Below are 10,462 nucleotides of genomic sequence, written 5' to 3'. Positions count from 1 at the left end.
CCTACAGTAGGATTCGACAATGAAGACCAAGAATTTTGCCTGCCTTCATGAAAATAAATAAATTCCATCAGTCGCTCCTTACATTTTCCTTAGCAGTTGCTTTCGCAGGTAGATTATATTTTCAGTTAGTTCGAGAGGCTCCAGTTTTGCTCCCAATAACCAATCGCTTTTATAGAATGACGACGTCATCAGGTTATCCCACTAAGGCATCGCTTGAGCATGGGTACCTGGTAAACGAATCTGCGAATGACCTGAAAAAACAAATACTACTATGTTATTCATACATTTCATTAAAGAGTTATTAATTTCATCGACATTTAGATGAGATAATTATTCACGGTTGATGACACCATTTTGAGGGCAAGAAAAGTATGCAAGGTACTAACTAACGGCATTATAAATGAACAGATGCAAAAAGGCGTAGAAAGCTTTAGCGAAATCTGTGGCATTGTAGAAGACCATTGCTGATTGAATTTAATAGCATAATTTTTTTAGAAGATTGGAGACTGTGTTGCTATTAAAAGTTCTGTTTTGGCGCTGTATAGGTTTCTCTGTTTATGCTTGATTAATTAACAAGTCGACAAATAAATTGTGGATGTCATTTGAAATTTCATTTGGAGGCCTCTAATGTTCAATGTGGCTTTCGTTCAATTTTAAGGTCTTTATATTTAAATCGACAATAAGTTTGATACATCAATCACAATGGAGTGAATTTTAAAGGGGAGCATTTTAAAGCACTTACGGGGACACTAATATACTTCTCGCTCATGAACTCCGCAACGTCAGTACAATGCTTATCTCTGCCATTCACTTACGTATTTCTATATTAGGGACATGCGTATTATCGTGATTAGACTAAAATTAGAATTACAAACTCTGTTCACTTATTCCATAAAAATTACTTGTTCTCGCTTACTTCAATCAATACCGCTGCTTTTCTTCTTTGTATTTCTGTTGATAGTTACCGCTCTCCATTTTCGTTTCCTCGGAGTGAGATGGTGACTTCAACGAACGAAGAAACGGCTGAAATAGTCTGGAAAATTAATTTTAAAAATGTCAAAACATGATTATATGGACGGTTGGTGACGAACTGGGGTGAGTTTTGCTTTCTTCGTGAGTAGAGGATGGGGTGGTGCTGTCTAGAAGCGACAGTTGAATGCAGACGCTTGAAAGTCTAATGTATTGTTTTTTGTAAAGCGATTACGTGTTGTGCAAACGTACCCACTGACCTTCGGTGAAGACTAGAATATTTTGGAACATTCAACGAACGAAGAAACGGCTGAAATAGTCTGGAAAATTAATTTTAAAAATGTCAAAACATGATTATATGGACGGTTGGTGACGAACTGGGGTGAGTTTTGCTTTCTTCGTGAGTAGAGGATGGGGTGGTGCTGTCTAGAAGCGACAGTTGAATGCAGACGCTTGAAAGTCTAATGTATTGTTTTTTGTAAAGCGATTACGTGTTGTGCAAACGTACCCACTGACCTTCGGTGAAGACTAGAATATTTTGGAACATTGATCACGTGTGTTGCGACCGTTGGCTTTTAAAGAAATTCCGCGCTATTTTTGTGCTAACTCGTGCACAAATCTTATTGGTTAAGCGCTGTACTGGTTTTCCGTGCGATATATATTTTATTTGTAATATAGAATATCGACGTATTTCTTGGATTAATTTCAAATAACCTAACATCTATTCTATCTAACTATATCTATCTAACATATTTCTCAGAAGTTTATAGGTTTTTCGTTGCCTTAAAAATAAATCGGTTCAAAATCATCGTGACGTCACATGTATACGTCACGCGGCTGACGGAGTACCAGAAATCCCCCTCCCTAAGTTCTTCCCTCACTTCGCGACGAGCTCTCATGGGGTTTAGAGGTGAGTACTTAAACTATTCCTTAAGTGAAAAATTCTTGGTATTATTCTCAATTCACTTCCAATTCTCTAAACTGAAGAAATAATTCGCAAATACTATGTATTCAACTTTATTAAGTAATAATGATCATAGTGGGTATTATTTTGAAATAAAATTTTTATTACGCCAACCGCATTCACGTTCCAACATTTTATGCCTTCTGAGGAATTTGACTCTGAGTTAAAATAAGTTTGAGTAATTTTTTACGGCACGCGACTGATAGGGAAACATCATCTCCGTTTAAAATCGTACTTTCAAGCCTATGAATTTTGAATGGAAATAATTCCTTTGGTGAAAAGTATTGAGGCAATGGGAGAAATTTGGTGCTTGATTTGTTTCCAAAGCGATTGAATAAGACAGATACTCAATTATTCAACTTGTTTGATCCCCTTTTAAGTTGGTATGTATTCGTTTCCGGGTGGAATATCTGTAATTTACGAAAATTGCATTACGTTACGGAGTGTCGACATTTGAAAGGAATAAGTAACCTGTGGGTTGTTTTATCTTTACATTTATCGTATTTCTTAGAACAATAGACGTGGGACAGTGTATTTCATGCCAGCCACAGTGCTTCGTTGTCGATTAGGAGAGAACCTGAAATTTCAAAATGAAGCTTCTATCCGTGATTGCTTCAGTTGCCAGATATCATCCCTTATTCACCCTTTTATAATTTTCTCTTCTTATTATTTGAATAGTAAGTTATTCTACAGGTTCTAAGAGGTATTTTGAAAAATCCTTGATATTCAAGTCCAGGACTTTGCAGTCAACTAATTTAGTTAAACTACCACTCCGAAACCGCTCTGCAATCATCTACTTTTGATGTGGAGCAAAAATAATGGAATATTGGCGATCATAATTTGATTTAAAGCACTTCGTTTGCCATTTTATTTTTTCCGCACATTTCGCCTTTGAGGTCGTTATTGAGAAAACTTGTAGAAGTTATGCTCCAGTTTAACTGTTAACTTCTAGTGCGTGAATATTTCCAGCCTTTAATACGAACTTTTTTTTACAGGTGCACGAATAATATAGGGACAGCGGATCAATTCCATGAAACTGGTGGGGTTTAATAGGGCATTGCGATGAGGTTTCAAGGAAGAAGAAGACTGAAGAAATACGGTGAGTCAATAGCATTCACATGAAAATTATTTGATAGGTCTTTAAATATTCCCATGCACAATGTGACAAAGAAGAAGACATGTGCATTGCACATGTCTTCTTTTTCTCTTTTCGTCTCTTAGTTGCTACGTCTAACCCAAATAGTGTACAGTTTGCACTTGATACGCTACGCAGGCTAGGCGATTATATGCGTGCGTTAATTTTAGCATTTTGAACCAAGGTTTGGTATGCACGCTAATCCATTGCAGCATACAGAAATGGGACTTTCACTTGGTTTAAGAGCAAAGGTACCCCCTGTATGTTGTCGTGGAGTGTATGCGAGGCTTTGGGGATTTTTAGTGCAAGGGGTTTCTATTTTTGTATGTGCCTACTAATCCTACCTCTCCCCAGGCTCAAGTTATCCCCGGAGACGAAGAGGAGAAGACAGAAGACAACGGTCGAAGAGGACGTACAGCATACTTCTCCAATTCTTGAAGAACATCAGTTCATGGCGCCATCACGTCACAGTAATATAAAATTCCACTTTCAGTCACATTCATGAGTACCGAGACCTCACTTTTAAATTTAAAAGCTTATTAATTAAAAAAAATCAATAGTGTATTCGAGGAATTTTCCCGTGATCATTTGATTTCGAGCAAACACTTTTTTCATTTTGTTGTCACATTTTACACTTCCAGTTAAATGTAAACGTTAATGGCAAGATTTTAGAAAAATGTTTTTACCACAATCCCATTGCAATAAACAGTGAGTGCAGTTAATGCATATCTTACTCTGTAAACTTTGTCCATTTTACGATTTATCATAAATTCCTATAAAATTCTCTTGTAAATGGCTATACTTATTATTTTAAGTCACTGACTCATTCATTTGATTTTAAAGAGCTCTTTGTTCAGTATTTTCGCGTTCGATATGCTGAATATATGTTAATATACGCATTTTATCTTCATAGCTGTGACCCACTCCCGTTGTTGAGTTCAAATTTGGGAGAAACAGAATTGCTGTGGGCTGTGAAAACTTCAAAACGGCTTGGACCAGTCACTCACACGCAGAAGGTAAGAATGGATATGATTTATTTTCTTTTCAACTTATGTGCATTTTTTGACCCTTTACATGAAAATAAAAAGTGTATTATCCTGTCTTTATATAAAGAAAAAGTAAGCCAGTTTTTAGAAACATTTAATTTTGACTTCGTATAAAGAATTGCGTTTTGCTTACTTGCTTCTTTGCGTATTGCCCTTCCGTTTTGATGTAAAAAATACGAACCAGTATAGTAAGCTATTCTTCTTAAAACAATCACCTAGCATTAAAAAGTTAGCTTCATGAAACAGTCCCTTAATCATATTCTTTGATGCGATTGTATTTTTTCGAAAATGGATCATGAAAGAAGCTTTTTCATTGTTGTTTCCGCATATTTTCATAGTGTTAATTGTTATCCTTCATTTTAGTTTTATAATGCTAATTGTTTTATTACTATTTATATCTAAATTAAATTAATCTTATTTTTAATCTCAGTTCCTTCGTTTTATCTAATACCCCTTAACCGGTATGCTACCTTAACCTTAAATGTTATAATTTTCTGAGTATTTTGTGGGAATTGTAGCCTGCGGCATTAATGTGAGAAATGGGCTACCCTCATTCATCCATGTATTCGATTATTCAGTAATAGTCTATTTTTTAATCCGTTCCAGTACTACATTTCATTAAAACATAAGATTATCACTGTGCGTCTTTTTAACGAAATCGATGAAATAAATTATGCAGTACTTTATTTGCTAAAACATATGGAACTTGCAAACTCTTTTTACCAATTTTATCAGGAACCAATTCATTCCAATTACCATTAAACATATCATTTTGCATGCATTTGAAAATAAATGATTTGACGTGCCTCATCCAGTGCTGACTAAACCTGTCTCTCTTTAGTTATTCTTGTTTCATATTTATTTTTTTATACAGAGGGGAAAACCTTTATAAGGTATTTAGTTGTGTCGTTAGTACAAGTGATTGTTCTCATTGCAACAGGTGACTCTGCCTAATGCTGTGTTGCCCTGGAGAAGAGGAGCACCGAAGGGTCTCTCAAGAGACGAAGATTGAAGAAACTGAAGAAGCAAAAGGCCTGGACTCGTGCTGTTATCATCAGTGGACTGTGGACTATTTTAGGGTGTTTTTTTATTGCTGTGCGCTTAATTGTAATTTATTTATTGTAATATGTTGTTTTTTTACAGCATTGGGGGAATATAGGCAGGAGAGTAGGAAATTAGATTCTTAGGTCGTCGACATGCGTAGCTTATCAAGCATGGAATTAGATAGTACTGACTTCGTACTTAGGTGGCTTAGCTAGGGGCAGGAACTTAGGTCCGTTTTGTTTTCGACCTCAGGAGAGCGCTGCGATGAGGGGTACCCACTTTAAATTATCATGGGGGTGTATCGTAGGTGTGTGAATGGTGTTTGGTATGAGTGAGTGAGTGTTTGTATGCTTGTAGTAGTAGCCGTAATAATTGTAGTGTTAGTAGTAAAACTAACACTAACAGTCCCTTCCTTTACTAAAAATCCCTTACCACCCTCCCTCCCCCTCAAATCCAAGCTGCTCCCTCTACGTGGGGAGGCGGATAAACAGATAAAAGTCTATACAATTCAATTATTGATATGAATGAATTGTAAATATTAATTCCTGATTGAATTGTGACGTACGACTTTAATCCGGCTAAAGCAGTATGGTATCTAGAGCCTAATTCTGTGGATGTTCTATGTATTTCGGAGGTGAAGAATGATAGAATTTTAACCAATTTTTTCTCGTGCAATATTGTTCTGTTTGTATTGTTTTCATTGTGTTTTATTTTAGTTCCTTTGCTTGCAATATGTTTTATGATAATATTACTGATTTAATTATCGTATACCTTTATATTAGCTATTGTTATTTCTATGTATTGCACATATTTTTGTATTACTTTTTTATTTTCTCAATGCAAGCATCCGTAGAATAAGTAATGCCGTTTATTTAAAAAAAATAAACTAATTTGAAATGTATTTTCTGTCTTTATTTGTTTATCAATTTCATTTCAATGGAGGTTTCAGTGATATATTTATTTTCACTGCTCTGAAAAACTTTATTTAATGATATGTATTGCAAATGGTATGATACATTATGTTAAAAAATAAAGTTATATTCACAGTTACGCACGTTAAATGCGTATATTTTCTTGAAACAGGTTTATAAATGCGTTTTTAGTTCATTTTGTATTTTTATGCATTCTACATGAGTGTAGTGTCTATGTGTGCTACAGTATATCAATAATTATATGATTACCTTAGTATGAAGTATTTTTTGTAAGTATATGCAGAATTAGCTTTAATCATCAAAGATTTGAAGTTGTGCGCTTTTTCAATTTATTTTATGCTATTGGGTTTTTATTGTTTTTTGATGAATGCAATAGCTGTCTCATCCATTCATTTTGATGGGTTTGGCGGAAAATATCCATATTGTACGGTTGAGTTATTTTTATTGATGAAAGGCATTAATATGATATTTTTGGCTGCTATTATTATTTAACTTAAAAAAACACAGCAGAAAGGAAAATGTTTTTGACCTCAAAATGTAGGTCCATTTATTAAATCATAAAGTGCATTATCAAATTATAAAGCCTAATGGGGCTTCCATGCTAAAAAAATTCGAAATAAAATAAATCTGGTGGTCTCGGAGAAAATTTGATTTCCTAGGTTCATGGTCATGGGGGAAAACATTGGCATACTTGCATTGGCAAAAAACCAACCGTGGCCCGACTGAGGTCACAGAGGTGGTCACTACCAGTATCAAAGGAGAGGCAAAAAAGAAGCTTGGCTGCTAAGGTCTCGAACCGCAAGCTTTTAAGGGTTCTAAAGACCAGGGGCGTAGCTAGGAATCAAGGGGGGTTTTAGGCGCAACTAATACTTACGGGTATGGAGGTATTGCATACCCACCAGGGTAAGCAGGAGTTGCGGGTGCCCTCCTCCAAAAAAATATAAAGTATAATGGTTCAAAATGGCGAGTTTTACGGCTTTCTTAGGAATATTTGATAAATCCTAGCACTATTCTATAAGTAATACTGATCCAAAGAAGTAAAATGGAATAAACTTAAAAATATCTCTAAGTTCTGGGGGGGGGGGGTTTATCTCCCAAAACCCCCCCTCGCTGCGCCACAGCTAAAAATAATGGTACAGTCCACATATCGGTATTGACCTCCGAGGGTCATGCATGGGTCAATTGTCTACGAGGCTTGTTCCGCGCTATCTGAACAAATAACATGAATAACCACAGGATTTTAGGTTGCCAAAGTTATTGACGAGGTCCACAGATACCTCTCACCACCCAGTTGACCTTCAACGGCTAGACGGAGGTTGATGGTCACTCAAGTATCCGAGCAACCAAGGTGTCCAACCCCATTTTCAGAGGGATGAAATCAACATCGGCAGTCATTTGTGATGGGCTCGAAGCAAGGAACGTTCCACATATAACAAATTCATGATGGAATAGAGAAAAATAACAATACGTATCAAAGGATTCAAACCAAAATATAGTGTGTTGTACATAACTAATATATATCATAACCATAATAAAATGCATTTGTCATTAATAAGTTTTTTTAATTAATAATTTTTTATTTCTTCCGTTAACGATCAATGAGCCTCTTTATTTTCTTTTGCCACCACTGTAAGATCAACTAGGTTTTCCAGCATACAATTAGGTTTTTGTGGCTACTTTTTACTTTACTAATTTTGGTTTCCGGTGGTGCGATTTAGAACACCTGTTGCCTAAATCGCACCGTTTGCAAAATGTTTGAAATTTTATTTTTATACGTAAGTTCAACTGGGAATTCTTAGTCCCCAAAAATCGTGAAATTAGTGGACATACTTCCTTATATGAAGAAACATTAAAAACTTATACAGTATCATCTCCGCAATTCTTCTCGCTCTGAAGTAATGTCAGCCCTATCATTGGTCCCGCTATCCTCCCGTGGGAATTTCCATGATATTTACTTCATTTACAATGCCTTAAATGACAAGTTCCGATCCTCAGAAATACTGTCTTTCTTTTCACTCCACATTCCCACCCGCTCCTTCCGTAATAACCACCTACTACACCAACCTAAATTCCGTCTTTCTCTCTCTCACAGATCACTTTTTTACAGACTCCCTACCTCTTTCAATGACATTTCGAGTACTCACCCTTCCCTGAATCTTTCAATCCCCATCAGATCATTCAAGAGGCAGCTTCGAAAAGCCATCTACTGAATCCTTTTTTTTCTTTTTTATATCCTTTTTATAGTTTATATTTGTTAAAGCTGCAGATTTTATGTTTTGTATTCAATGTAAAGGCCATTTTGGCTGTGTTTGAATTATTAAATAAATAAATAAATGTTTTTATAAATCTGCTGAAAATTGTGTTACTTGCATTTCCTGTTATTACGCTCCAAATTGCAACACCTTGAAACAGTGGCCCTCCCAGCCTCCCACCAAAATGGGCCCCTGGCCACCCACATCCCTAACCCGGCCGTGGTTATGAGGTGATTTGCCAACCACGACGTGACGCAAAGTGAGTAGGGGGGGCGTGGTCCAAGCGATGTGCTGTGTATGAGGCGGGCTCCTCACCCCTCCTACAACTCTCGTCTCCTAGCAGCGTGCATCTACTCCCCTCCGTTCGGTCGCATCCGGAGGGGAGGGAAGAGGAACCAACACACACAGCACGAGTGGCGCCCCCGTACGAGCGCGCGAGGCGTCAGTTCGCGCTGATCGTCCCAGGTCGCCGGACGCGGTCGCCCTCCGATTCCTCCGCCACCTTCGCCCTCCGCTCTTGGGGGGGTCCCTCCGTTGGGGTGTCATAGTCGCAGCGTGAGTGGAGGATCATCATCCCCCTTTGGAAGTGGCCGACGCAGATTTCTCCCACCCGTATCCGCGAGGGATATTTCTCCAGGCTGCAAAAAAGAAGGGGAGACCATAACAACAGGTGAGTGAAATATTTTTCGCCAGAGAATAGAGTACGACCCTTCTCATCTTATCATGCGAGACGGAAGAATGGCGAAGGAGTTTTCCAGCTCACAAAAACCAGCATCCGATACGATGAAAGTTATTTTTTGCTAGAGGAAGTTTTTGTTTTTGTAGGTTCAATTTTGCGATTGATTCAGTTACTTTCGACTGTTATCGCATTGCCAATTTTAATTTTTTTCGACTTCATTTCATCTTATTCATCTATTTTCGGGACTTAATGACGTATGTGTCGCACATAAACATACTAGTTCATAGTAGTTCAAGGAAGGAGAGAATTATTTTTCCCTAAGGCACCATTAAATTAAAAAAAAATAGAATGAACTTCAGCTGGAATTGAATTTTCATTCGATTACTAATAAACCGAAAATAGGCAAGAAGGCGCTTTCAATCAATTGGAGTTCACGTTCCCTACTCATTCTTGGCGTTGCTACAGCAGGTTAAAGAATTTCCAAATCGAAGAGGAATTATTTTTCTGCGACTGCCATTTAGGTAGGTATGTATTTTAGTTCGAGAAGAAAATTTCTTTTGAAGTACATAGTTCTAACAATTTATTCACATTAAGGACGAAGTTCACTGTGAAAAAAATCATTTAGCTTAGTCGAGATTCGAATCCGGATCTCCCAATTGCCAGTGAGGTGCGATTCGCGATAAAAAGTAACTCATTTTATGAATTACGTTATGTTTAACTATTTTTACATTGATTAATTTTTATTTTTTAATTTACTATCATCAAAACCGTTTCGTTACAATTTTAATAGGATTACCCCTAAAAATCTGATTCTGTGATTGTTCCCCTTAACTAAGGAAGTTAACATTAAACTAGCAATTGCAGTTAATCCGACCATATGTTAAGAAGGATTAAAATGCCTTGAGATGGTGCATATTGACTAAAAGCAGTCAACTCGTATTAAATATATAAATAATATGCATCGGTCGGGTTAGTAATGTGGAAGTCTTAAAAGACTAGGGGAGAGGAGAATGTTTTTGATAACCTTGGAAAGAATACGGGAAAACTTATTGGGCCACATCATGAGGCATGATAGCCCGATGAAGACAGTCGTTGGAAGAACAAGTGGAAGGGAAATCGACAAAAGAAGACCTGGGACGAGATATGAGGAAAAGGTGATGAAGCATATAGAAGAAGATAATTGAGTAGAGAGATGCGTCAAACTTCACAACAGTTCTTCTGTGCTAAGAACGTTCTAGGCGTCAACAAACACGTCACTCTTAGGACAATTGATTATTATGTTAAGTGCGAAGATAGAAACTTATCATGAGGTATGATAGCCTCATGAAGACTTAAGTTCTTCCGTTGTCTTCTCAGTAATTTTAGCGGGCTTCTCTTTTCTCCCACCTTTCTTAGCACTTCCTCATTACTTACTCGGTCGATCCATTTTACGTAGCTTCAT

The 10,462-nt window shown here is 37.0% G+C and overlaps 1 protein-coding gene and 1 long non-coding RNA gene across 2 annotated transcripts in view; both read left to right on the top strand.

The window, feature by feature from the left end:
* Positions 1 to 2,927: 2,927 nt before the first annotated feature.
* LOC124155104 lies at positions 2,928 to 6,059 on the top strand. The gene is made up of 4 exons (XR_006864127.1): positions 2,928 to 3,032; positions 3,423 to 3,538; positions 3,982 to 4,084; positions 5,055 to 6,059. It is a non-coding gene; the product is annotated as an uncharacterized LOC124155104 (long non-coding RNA).
* Positions 6,060 to 8,778: 2,719 nt separating this feature from the next.
* Positions 8,779 to 10,462, top strand: part of LOC124156429 — a 130,492-nt gene continuing 128,808 nt past the window's right edge. The window contains exon 1 of the mRNA XM_046530982.1: positions 8,779 to 9,012. The gene's annotated coding sequence lies outside the window, so the exon portion shown is untranslated. The remainder of the gene's footprint in view (positions 9,013 to 10,462) is intronic.

The sequence above is a fragment of the Ischnura elegans genome, chromosome 3, assembly GCF_921293095.1.
Source record: "Ischnura elegans chromosome 3, ioIscEleg1.1, whole genome shotgun sequence".
NCBI classification, from domain to species: Eukaryota; Metazoa; Arthropoda; class Insecta; order Odonata; family Coenagrionidae; genus Ischnura; species Ischnura elegans.
Note: the sequence above shows the minus strand (reverse complement) of the source record. Positions and strands in the feature narration are given on the sequence as shown.